The sequence below is a fragment of the Dicentrarchus labrax genome, unplaced genomic scaffold (genome assembly GCF_905237075.1).
Source record: "Dicentrarchus labrax unplaced genomic scaffold, dlabrax2021, whole genome shotgun sequence".
Taxonomy (NCBI): domain Eukaryota; kingdom Metazoa; phylum Chordata; class Actinopteri; family Moronidae; genus Dicentrarchus; species Dicentrarchus labrax.
In genome coordinates, this window is record NW_026136702.1 from 13,005,562 (window position 1) to 13,019,133 (window position 13,572).

The 13,572-nt window shown below is 39.2% G+C and overlaps 1 protein-coding gene across 2 annotated transcripts in view; it reads right to left on the reverse strand.

Annotated features, from left to right (window-relative positions):
• The window catches only part of LOC127350057 (cGMP-dependent protein kinase 1), a 77,737-nt gene that overhangs the window by 29,836 nt on the left and 34,329 nt on the right, over positions 1 to 13,572 (reverse strand). The window lies entirely within an intron of this gene.

Genomic DNA, 13,572 nt, shown 5'->3' on the forward strand with positions numbered 1-13,572 from the left:
CTTCAAGTCAGTCTAAAGCATTTTAATTGGTTTAAAGTCAGGAATCTGACTTGACTATGCCAATGTCCTTTTTCTTTCTTTCTTTTTTTATCAGTTCAAGCCCTTGAGTCACTGATTGGTCTTTTTGTTAAGGGCAATTATCAAACTGTGGGACGAAAGTTATGTCAAGTTTCAAAGCAGAAACAGCAAGCCTGATATTATTCTGTACAATTTCCTGGAACAATTTGGAATTAATTGTTCCCACAATGATTGCAATCTGCGCTGGCCCCAAGGCACCAACTCCAAACCACAATACTTTACACACATGGTGTAGATGGAGGTTAAAGTGTTGGTATGCACAGTTTTTTGTTTATTTTTTTCGTTTAAATATACGATTGCAGCAATCTTTGCAGAATATCCCTTCAACAGCAGAAACTCATGCTGAATCCTTTTTTTGCATTTTTATGCCTGGCAGTTGATGGATGATGGGGTGGGTCTTTCAAAATTCCTTTTCTTTCCATTTTTTTTTTTTCTTAGCCTCAACAGCTCTTTCTCTGGGGTCCTCTGTAGTCACTTTTGATCAGAATATGTTTCACCTCCACAGATGTGAAGAGCAGACTCTGTTGGAACCAGGCCATGTGGGTTTTCATCAGAGCAATAGACCACTAACCCACACCTGAATGTCATTATATTCCCCCATTCAACCCCATTTCATAGAAGAGATTGGGCTGTTGGGGCAGAAACTTTCTAACAAAACATGTCAGAGCCCTATATTACATCCAGCTGAGCAACATTGTATAGTGACTTCCAGAATTCAGTTCTCCATTTTGATAACAGCAGTTTATGGTAATTCTTTTTTCAAAATAACTTCTCACAATTTTCAGTATCATTATCTTCTGCAAGAAAGGCTATTAACTCGTCTCAAGTGTTTCATTTGTGCAGCTGTACAGTGGACCGTGAGGAGTAATGAGAAAGACGATAGAGAGAATCCACAGTCTGACCCCAAAACAAATCTGGAGATCCCCAGGGAGCCCTGTGGCCACAGGGACATGTAGTAATATTAGAAAATAATTCATCAGATAAGAGTTAGTCTACTTTACATTTTTTCAAAATGTGTATGTCTGTTGCTAGAGAATTTCCTTCTACCTCATCCTCTCAGTGGCACTTGTTCACAGAGTTTTGAAGATTTGGTATGATTGTGTGGTACAATGTGGTGTTTATTGATTATAGGAAAATTATTTTCACTCACTGTCCACAAGTGACAGTATAGGCTTAGCTACAGAACAGCACTTCTGCAGCTGATGGGTAAGCAGTGTGTCACTTCGGGAGGACAACTGCAGTTTAACTGGCATTCCTTAATAGTGTATATCTGATAATCTACATTTAATAAATGTGATTCCCACTCATTCACTCACACAGCACACCAACTTTTGTTTCTATCCTTCTAAGTACATAAGTTACTTTATAAGAGTGAGGATATTTTTGCACAGCATTCGGGGAAGTTGTCAAGGGAATATTTGTTTTTTAGAATGGCTTTTGGTAAGGATAATCTAATCTAGCTAATCTAGAGTTAGATTTGAAATGTTGCCTGTGATAACCTGGCAAATACTACTAAATATGGCTCCAAGAACAGACACAAAATGTACACCTGTGCTAACACACAAACATCTTATTTATGTACTGTACATATACACTCACAAGTGAGTCAACTCACTCCTACAGATACTACAAATCTTGCTTTGCAGACCAAGAGTTTGGCAGCACTTTAAAATAGGACCAAACCACAGGAGAAATGCCCTCATTACACAGCCTGACAGCTCTTAGTTAGAGACACTTTCTTGGAGCACGGACCCCAAAACACACAGCTTGACACAAAAATGTATACAGACACAGATGTGCGGATACACAGTTATACAGACATCCTGTACAAGCACACACAGATATCAGATACACACAGACACACACACACGTATGTCTTCTTAAATAATAAACAAACATGCTGCTGTGTGCACGTACATTTAAACATGCACATATGCATGTATAAATAATTAAGCAATCATCTGACACACTAAATAAAATTGAAAAAATTGGATTATAACATTGGTCCAAACACACATGTTCCACAATATTATATATCTCCTCCTCATTGCAAGCTTTCCAAAGGCTTTATTTTTAAAAATCCTATCATATCTGGATCAAGTTATGTCTTATCTAATCAAAAAGATTATTTCTACATGGGTGACGTGGACAAATTACTTCAAGGTAGACTGTAAACCCAACAAACCTGGTATATGGTGATACGTCTAGTGAGAAATTATTAGAGTAGCCTTCTAATTTGACCCGGGAGCAACAAGAGTGGGAGGTTAAACGTCATTGCCCTCTATGAGCAGTGTGCGATGGAGTGTTTTGTTAGAAAGTGGGAGTATGGGGCACTGGGAAATAAGATATGTAGGGAGCCTGCAGCACACCACAGTAGGTAAGCGTATTATTCTGAGGCTTGACTAAATTGCGGTGAGACTCAGGGAGCTAGTTATCCTGTAGTGAGGGCGCAGATGAATGTCTTAATGCTCATGGGCTGCCGAGCATTAGCGCCACAGCTTTCTGGATACACATAACACCCTAGGCAACCATGGACAGATGTTAGGGTTTTGTCTGTGAAGGGTTTTGAGGAATTGGCCAGAGTGTTGTTAAGGTGGGATAAACATTGGTCATGCAATGATGGACTATTACGCATGCAACATGAAACCCACAAGTGTATACTGTATATACAGGGGGTTGGCAGAAAAAACTGGAATATCTGTGTAATTTAATGCAATACAACAGAGGCCTGACAACAAATACTACCTGGAGGCCAGTTGCTCGAGGTTACCTTGTATTGTTGTTGCATCATATTGTAACAGCTGTTCTTGCCCACTTCATATAATGCACACCATATGCAGTACATGCATTGGGTATGTTTAGTGATTCTTTTGGCAACAGCTTTAGTCTGTGAACATGATCATTAACATTTGTCAAATTTCAGCCGTACATGTTTTAGTTCTGCAGTAGAAAAGCAATGCATGCAAGAAAACAACACAAATGGGGGGGTGTTACGTGTCAACATAGGCCTATTTGATGCTCGCCAGTTGGCGCTTGTAGCACACAGATTCAGATAGAGCTAGTAGTTAAGATTCAGTAGCCAGGGTGTGCTGATCCTGTTTTGAAAAAATGGCTCTTGTCGACACTATGAAAGTGGCCTCTTGATGTGCACAAACCCACAATCCGCCAATGTGTGGGCTTACATAGAAATTACTGGGTGCAGGTGTTTTGATAGTTCCTTCCAATGTCACAATGGCTGTTTTTTATATGTGCATGTGAAGTGTGTTAATTGACATAAATTTGTATTCTAAATTGTACTCCTAAATTCAAATCATGCTAACCTCAATGTACACCCCGCTGACTACTGTTAAACACCTACTTTCTCTTTGCCCCTGAAAGCTCCTCTAAATTGAATGTAATCCTAACTCAGAATAAAGGATGGCTATTCATAGCCATGCCGCCCACAGCCGAGCATGTTATCATTTGCTCGAGCTCCTCCTTTGCTTCCTTTTCCTTGATGCAGTGATTGTAATCCCACACCCCTCAATTTCTCCCAATTGTTTGCAAAAATAAATCAATGGCATTGATTGTGAATACTACGAAAACTGGACAATTTAACTGGCTCCCTTGGCATGCCAGGCCCCAAAAGAGAGAATCTGTGTTTAAGCCCGAGGAAAACGGTGAGAAATAACATACATATGGATGTCGGCAACAAAGATAGAATGCAGGATGAGACATGTACGCTCGGGAAGGAGTCACTCATTCATTTGACTCAGTCATAATTCATTCTAACTGAATTTCAGCCCAGGGCATTATGCAAATGTTCCATGTGTGTTTGTTCTTGTAATCTAATTTTTGCTCATTAAATTACAGAAATATAGAATGAGATTTCTTCTCTGCACTCCGGTCATGACAACTTACATGCAGAGAGCGTTGGGTTTGGAAACATCATAACTTTGTTTGTTACTGTGACCGTAATCTTGATTTCTCTAATGAGTGCCATACGTTTTAATAGGGTTTTAAGATGACTCAAAACAGTCTACGTCTGGCCCACGATGATTCAGCTGAAGTATGAAGCATCTGCCATTTGCACTGCAGAAAATTCACATTCCTTTTCAAAAGCACCACAGGGCTACATGAAAGTGGTACTTAAATAAAGATTAGGCCAGAGTCTCAAGCAGTGAAGTGTGCAAGGAAACTTGTACATTAATGACAGAAAATACATTTGTTAGTAACATGGTATTAGAATGCACTGATCAATCTACGTAACTGTGTATACATTATTAGATAGAAAATAAGCTCCCTCTGTTTATCCACATTCATCTCTCTAGTAGTGAAATCTGCCTTTATTATCTGTCTACTGCTGCTATAATAATTGTGCAATCTATTGCCCATGTGCAACTGCTGCTGCTACTATTTTTGTGTTATTTGTGTTATCCGTTGTTGTGGATTCTTACTGTTTTTTTCTGTTGTACATAGTGTTTTTATTATTTCCCTACTCTTACAGTTTATTTATACTGTTTTCTCTCTATCCACTTTGCTGCTGTTACATTGGAATTTCCCCATTGTGGGACAAATAAAGGAATATCTATCTATCTATCTATCTATCTATCTATCTATCTATCTATCTATCTATCTATCTATCTATCTATCTATCTATCTATCTATCTATCTAAGATGACAGATGATGATATTTAATTTGCCACAATACTGTATATTATTCACAGCAGTATTTAGTTGTGATTTCTGTCCGTCCTCCTCTCCCATTTTTTCAATGTCGCCATGCCTGTAATCAAAACACTGTCACACGGCAAAGACAATGTGTTAGAAAATCTTGGAAATATGAATCAACATGTGTCTTTGGTGCTATGTTCGTTATTAGGACATGCTCGACTGTGACTGATAATTTCAGCACTTGTAGATGATTAACCTGGGGTTATACAGCTCTGAGAGAGGGAGTGACATCTCCAAACTAATTAGTGAGAGCACCCACCATAAGAACTGTCACTCTGGAGTACTGTTGTAATGTTTGGGTTTGAGGGCATTAGAATTGGCTTTCACCATCACTCTAGAAACTTTTCCCGCTGTCAAACCTGTGACTTGCCTGCTCTTGTAACTTAACCCCCCTCCTTCCTTCTTTCCTTCCTTCCTTCCTTCCTTCCTTCCTTCCTTCTAATGTCTTGGAAAAATGAGTCTGAGACACATACAAACTTAAAATCACATAGTTATGTGAACTCTAACTCCTTCTACGCTTCCTACATGTCTTGTTTTGGAAAGCGTTTAGAGAGCGATGCTGTCAGGTCTGCGAGGTGGAAGAGTGTAATCTCCTTCCCCCCTAAGTCATTAATAACATCAGCCAAGTCTGATTACATCTGGATGAGCTCTTTAGAGCGTGAGAAAGCAGGACAGGTCATTTACACCAGACAGTGTCACAGAGCCTGAAGAAAAAAGAAAACATTAGAGGAATTCTCTCCATAATTATGGATCTAATTATTATTACTGATGCTTAAAGGAACATAAGACAGCGTAGGAAAAACACACCGAGCACATGTTTGGCAATAGTTAGAAGGTGGAACAAGTTTCTAAAATTGATGCACCAAAGAGCAACAAGCGATTTACATGATTTCTTGTTAACTGGAGCATTGCATGTCTGTAGTAAGGTAGCATGTGCTCTTATGACAGCTTTTACCACTCAGTGAATGAAGCTGGCTTCATCAGATGCAGGCTCCAGCTGCCAGCTCTGCCAATGCTCGCCCCATGTGGGAGACAGGAGTCCATTGACTTGGAGCAGCAGGTGCTTGAAAAATATTAAGCCGAACCACCATCCATCCACCCACCATGCTCCCCCATGCTATCTAATATAGAGAACACAGGATTACCCATCTTTTGTAATAGAGAATAACGGATGTACAGTACTTGCTGTTATATTAGGTGTGTCTATTTCAGCAGTGGTGATATAAAAATCTACTCCGTGTCCAACAATGTCCACCATTAAAAATGATAAAAAAATACCTAGACGTGCATGTGGGAGTCATAATATTTAAATACATAAATCTAACAGTGAGCACAGACAGGATACTCTCTTGGAAACTTCCTGTCAGAGGCTGATTGAACAGGCGTATTCCTAAAAGGGTGCTTTTAGCTGAGTGAGAAGATAAAAACACAATTTTCCACTCTAATCTCTGTAACATTAACAAACCTCACTGCCAACGTTTATTCATCAATTCTAGCTGATCTTGTTTGGAAGTTCATCATAAACACACACACATTTAGAAGACTGGACTTTGGTCGGTTTAAATATGTATTCCATTATGCTGAAAGGAGAGCGGTCCATTTAATGTTAGCTCAGTGATTGCAGGTTCGCGTGGACTTCATCATACTCTTATCTACTATTTCAAAGATGAGTTTCTCTAGATGGATTGTGAGCAGTCACTCATGATGGGTGACATTGTCACAACAAAGATCATTTGCATTTTCTATTACCTAAAGCTTTTTTTAAAAAGGTGTTGTCACTTGAAGTTCACTCTTTAAGTTTAAATTATAAGTTTAAACAAAGCAGATGGCTGACAGAAAATGACAGAAAATATGTATTTTATAAGTATTTGCTTAATCGCCCTGTATAAACAGCATTTAGTTTTGGTTAAACTCACTTGCAGACAAATATATAAAGGAAAAAGAGGTGACATCTGAGCAGTCCTTTACAGCAGTGATTGTTATAATTTATAGCACGACGGGATAAGAGGAAGCCAATCGTATGTGTCATAGTTAATGAACATAAGTAGTCGTACTGACATACAGCACTGACCGAAGGTAAGAAGAAAAGTGGCATTTCTATTTGAGTGGGAGGTAATAAATGGTAGACGAGAAAAGTCAAATAAAATGTTATATCAAAGAAAAACAGAGCAAACTTTGTTACCTCATTGTTCTTTTTAAAAGCTTTTAATCATCCCAATCAGTTTATAACAGGCTCCAGTCTTTTGTTCAAAACAGTTTTCATTAAAAGGGAATTCAGTTCTTCTTCTCTACGCAGGTTTCATTTCATGGTGAAATGATATAAGTACTGCTACCCGAGCTGGTGACGTCAATGGTAAGGACAACTGCTTCTATGTAGGGGGAACAAGGGTAACGTCTTAACTATCCACTCTCTACAGCATAAAGAATTACCTTTTCAGCATAAATTGCTTTCTCATCGGTTAGCAAGATCAATTTTAATTGTTTGTTGTCCTCATCATTATAGACAATGAACCAGAAACTATTTGCCACAGAGGAAATCAGTTTGAATAACCTGATAAATTTCAGTGTGCCCGGCTGTAGAAAATCAAATGGAGGAAATGAAGTGTGTTAGCTATTCATCAGCAAGTAGGTTATTTTTAGGCCCCGGTCCAGGTTGTATCAGGTGACACATTTCTCTACATAGCTGGTTCTGCGGACGACTAAAAACACCACATTTAAATCTGTCAAATTATTGATTTGTGAGTCAAATATCCTGAGAACAATGTAAAACCATATGTCGCGCATTGTCAGACAGATTTAGCCATGTAATATCTCAAGATAATACCTTAACCCTAGCGTCTACACTAAAGTGACTATACAGATATGAGTGTCTTCTTTTTTCAGTTCTGGCAACAAGAAGAAATAACTTGATGTGTCATTGTTGAATTTCTGTCAGTCACGGCTGATGTTTTGCAACCCACTGCGGCAAAAAACATCAGCAATAGCTTTTCTAGAATGTGATGAATATAAGTTTCTGTGTGTGAGTGTCTGACTGCATGCCAGAATGTGTGTGCATTAATTATCATTTTATTATGTGTGTTTATGACAGCAAAAAACAGCAATTACTCTGACAAGAGGCCTCTTTACTCTGCAGGAGTCCCACATTCTCCATAGAGAAATTGCTTATTATTGGAGGAAAAGATGCATAACCATATAAACATTAATCACCAATGATTGGCCCAGATATGATAAATGTCTGCCCCTCTAGAACTGTATTATGACATATACAAATAGTCTGCCTGGAACAATAATGTGGGTCTGAGATGTTATTTTCTGCAAAAAAAAGAGTTCAATTTCCACATTAAAATCCTTAAAAAGGCATCTACTCCTTCTAACTCATTAAAAATGAAAGACTCTATCAATATGCAAATTGTGTTCATTTCTGAAGTTTTCCTGCTAGACAACAGGTGTTTCCTACTTCACTGTAAAGTCCATTCTCAGTGTATGGGTACTACTGCTACTTTTGTAAGTTGAATATTGGCCGACCTTGACCCTGTCTCTGGTTCACTGCTTTTCCTTCTTTGGACCACTTTTGATAGGTACTTACCACAGCAGACCGGGAACACCCCACAAGAGCTGCAGTTTTGGAGATGCTTTGACTCAGTCCTTCAAAATTTGGCCCTTGTCAAAGTCACTCAAATCCTCACGCTGCCCATTTTTCCTGCTTCTAACACATCAACTTTGAGGATAAAATGTTCACTTGCTGCCTAATATATCCCACCCACTGACAGGTGCCATGATAACCAGATAATCAATACTGTTTTTTTATCATATACTCTTTTCATAGTTGCTGGCAATCCACTGTTTTAAACCTTTGGAGGTGTGATGAGCTTGCTACAAAGCTAAGCACCTACTATAATGAGGCAGGGCAGAATAATTATGGTGTATAAATGATAGGTTTATTGACAGGTTATTCACCATAATCCACTTCTCATAGGGCATGAAATTAAGCCTGGTTCTGGGAGGGTGAAGGCCAAAAAAACTGAAATTTCATTGCTTACCAGTCAGTTACTTTAATAGTATTTCTATGGTTCAAACATCAGGGCCTCTTTACTGCCTCAGACCAGAATTGGCAAGACAGAATTTTCTTGAAGACTGTGATGAAAGCAGTTGGGACAGGAAATATATAATAATAAATAAATAATATAAAATGTGGACAAGATTACAAGTATAAGCTGCTAATGCAAGCATCACTACTACTACTTGTTTTACACATTATTTCTTTATTCAATCAGAACCAGTATTTTTTAATAACAGGTGGATGTTTATGTTTCATATACTGATTTGAGGAAATCAGTTGTGTAGTGAAAAATCTAATATAAAAAGGTTTTTTTTTTCTTTTTCTTATAACCAGCAGGTAAATACAATCAGGTGGCACTCAATTGTTGGCTAAATTACCAATGAAATGGGAGCTCTACAGGGAAGAAACTGGGCAGCACTGATGGAAACTGATCAAACAAGGTTGTCCTGTAAGTGAACCCATACAAGTCAATCATGCCGACAGTAGTGCTGCAAAATGATTCACGATATTATCAAAATTGCAATATGGCCAAGTGCAATATGCAAATGTTGGTAAAAAGTGCAATTTGGCTACACATGGCTACATGATGTACGCCCTACACTGCTGGAACAAACCTATCTGATCTTTGCACTAGGAAAATCAAACTACCGTCCAAATTTACATCTATAACAATCATTTTGTTCCACGCTCATCGACTTTGATTCTCAAGGCTACATTTTCTACACTGTGTGTGAACCCGCTCGCTTCCTTTTCCATAGATGTACCAACAAGTTCATAAAATCAATAAGTCAATACAATAACCAAGGGCGTGAGTCATACGTGCTCCAGTTTGTTCTGTGGAGGATTAGCTTTCATGTTTTCTAAAGTAACATCTTCCAGTGATCACTATCAGTGTTTGAGACCCCATTTACACTTGTGATTTCAAGTGTCTTGTATCCCGATCCAGATGCATTTACGCTTTGAACATAGACTAGAATGCATCTTGGGAGGTGGATTAAGCGAGTACATTTCAATCTATCTTAAATTCTTCTTGGGTGCATTTACATTTAGCTTTTTTAGACAGAAATACTTGCTGTGACTTGTCCAAGAAACATGGCAAGACTACACATTGTAAGCTATAACATTCCTTATTCACTTTGCCATATTAACAGCTGTGGGTAGTAGAGCCATTTATGCCTCTTTTGGTCAACAACATGGTAGTCTTTTTGGCGGGACAAAGTGACGCAGAATAAAACAATTAATTGGCCCAAAAATGCCCATATTCATTCCCAACACCCAAGTCTGTCGGGTAGGCCTATTATTAAGCTGATACTGTGTAGTCTGAATCCAGCATGAATGTAAATAGATTCCAGACAAGTAGCACCTGATTGAAAGTATTGCTAAGAGAAGTAGCTGCTATTTTGCAGAACCATTTTCCCCAACTGATACTGACGTCCTGCTTCACCAGCAAATTTTCTTTTTTATTATGCAAATGTGTCCCGGTATTATCCAAAAATGCAAGCATTGCAAATGTCCCGTGCATAATTCTCGGTTACCTGACATTCCCCCTAGCGCAAAATTAATGTTCATATTATTAGCCTGTCCATGTTGTCACATGAGACTATTAGCATAAACAGTGTCAAAGAATAGAAATTGTTTAAAGCTACACCTGCGGGGCTGTTTCCTTACTGACTGACTGTATATTGTAGCTGTCTGAGGTTGCCTCTCTCTGGGTGTTTTAACCTTTCAAGCCGTCTAGAGCCCCAGAAGGGCCTCTAGCTCCGGGCTCACACCTGCGCTCCAACTGAGAATCAGGACAACAACATCAGCAGGGCCCCTCAGTCCACACACAGACACACAGACACACACACACACACACACACACACACACACACAGACAGGGACAACCATGCAATTACACACAAAAGCACATAAAAATTCAGATGCCTTTATCCAACTTAAATAAGCCACACTGTCAAGTTATAAACAAAGACATTAGACAAAAATACATGCAGTGACCAACACAAAACAGTGACATCTAACAGCTGGGTGGGGGCTACCCTGCCGCCATCACCATTTCACCACCACATTTCTTGCTGCACTCTGGCAACAGTGTTTCCATGGCAGCCATGGAAACAGAGAAGATCTTTCCCCCACTCTGTCCCACTGGAATAATATCTACCAAAGCCATTCTGTCTTCTTCTCTCTATCCCTGTCTACATTTTCTTCCAGTATCCAGTGAAATCCTTTTTTTCCATGGGAATGTAGTTCTCCTGAACCTCTGCAAACATCAGCATGAGGTGATATAAAGGGAATGGTGGTGCCTTAACTTTTACAACAAAATATTTCGACATTTCTATGGACATGTCAGTCACAGCAAATGAGACGTCAATTTACAAGTGATAATGAATTTAATCATTGGTAATTTCTGTTGCTGCAATTTCAATTATTATCTTTTTCTCTGCTTGTCTAATTGTCTGTCTAAATTCGGAGGTGGCATGCTTACATAAACAATCAGTCAATTTGCCGTTCATCTCCTTTTGCATGTTTATATTTTGATGCATTTGTATGACTACCTGGTCAGTCTGGCATTTCCCTGCTCTTGGTTACACCTCTAATTTTAATGAGTAGCCTAAGATAGCAAAAGACACAGGAGAACAGTAGATTGCGCCTCAGTGTTCCTTGTTAAGAGTGCACTCACTAGCTTTCACAATTTTAAGAGCCCTTATCTCCAATGCTTCAGAGCCTGGGCCTGCCTAATGACGGTGCTCAGGTCCACACACAACCACCTTTGGTTCACAACAATGAATATAATTTGTTGTTTCTCTTAAAAGCTGCAGTGGATTTAATTCTCCACGTACAGTACATATTATATACTCCTCAAAAGTACGTACCCTCTTCAACAAATGTGGTTCCTCTTTCACTTCAGAATACGTACTGTTCTGTGCCTGTACTGTCACAGATTTATTTTGGCTTCATCTTTGAGCTGGCACCACTGAACAACTTAGTTGGCTAGTTGAAAATACAAGTAGCTAGAATGAGGCTGAAACCATGGCTGCCTGCTATACCAAAACATCTCCTGACTGCATTTATGGTTCACTCTTCTAGAAAACAGAGTAGGGTATACCCACTATATCCAGCTTATAAATGTTCTTCGGGAACAACAACAAAAGAGGACCTAACTGCTACTAAGTGTTTCTGTAAATTAATGATTATGCTTGCATTATATCATCAGCAAGATAATGCTGTTTGCTTTAATGCAAAATGTGGCTAATGTAGCTGCTAATGGTTGCTAATTATCTGAATTAATGGGAGACAGAGCTAACACTCACTCCGACATATTTCTACATTATGTTCTGCTGAATTTAAAGGAAATTGCCATATTCAAAGTGCAAATTGAAAGTACTCACTCTGGTTCTGAAAAGCACAGAAGTAATGGCTTTTGTTGGGAGGTTGTTTTAAAATCCTGCACTCTTGATTTTCATCACACTGAAAACAAATTGTTTAAAATTTTGTTGTTTTTTTCTCTGCTCACAGGTCAGATAGCTGCTGCTTGGTATTCTGCACCAGATGCAGCACGGGAGCACTGCCCACGAGTAAGTGGAGGCCAAGACAAGGTACGGATGGAATCACACTGCAGGGTCAAAGAGAGGCTGGAGGTGAACTCACAGTTCATGATTAAGCCATGTGTGAAAAATGTTAAAATGCAGCAGCAGTGTTTTGTAGGTAGTCTGCATTTCTTTCTGATGCAAGGATGAAGCAGATACGTCATAGACATGAGAGTAGCACACAATGTGGACCCAAGAGTTAGACAGTAAGAGCCTTAGAGGGCACACTGACAGTCTTACAAGCAACATGTTTTATTATCTTTTATATAGTACACTAACACAAGCCAGCGAAAGCAACCATCCTCTGCCTTCCACACTGATCATAACTTAACTTGGTGCCTGGTTCTCCATGGAGTCAAACCTGTAACTTATCTCATTCTGCCAAAACAAGATTCACTCACTGTGGACAAGGTGATTCCTGAGATTGAGCAGAAGTAGTCTACTGCACACACACACTCACACATTCACACGCACTCACACGCACATTTTCCTCTCTCAGACTGATTAGAAAGACGACCGTTTGCTCACTCCCAGCGGAAGGAAGTGTTTTCATACAGCTGAGCTATCACTCTGTTACAAGAGCTATCCTCAGACGTCTCCAGAACAATGCTGCTGCTGTGGCTTAATTTTCTTTCTGTGATACCATGATATGAAGAGCTGTTTTTAGTAATTCAGATGTGTGTGTGTGTGTGTGTGTGTGTGTGTGTGTGTGTGTGTGTGTGTGTGTATGAATACTAATGCCCAGGCATTGGCCCTCTGCTAGCTGCAATGTTTCATCTGTAAAACTGTAGCCTACATGTCAAAACACAAGCTAGTGTGTGTACATGAGAAAGTATTTATACATGTGTGTTCTGTCTAGGTTTGAGGGGAAATTTACCCCTATGTCGTGGAATAACAATAGTCCCAAGGACAAATAAACAGGCCTTAAACCCCTGGCAGTAAGGCTGCCTATATTCATGAGTCAATGGCGCATGGTGCGACTACCCCATGACCCAACGTTCACCCTCATGAAAATAGAGCCCTTAATCTTAAAGGACAGACTCAGTCATGGCTTGAATGGCTTCCATCCGGAGGAAATTAAAATCTTCCATCATATTAATTAACACTTGTGTTTTCATTTTTATCTCAACTCAT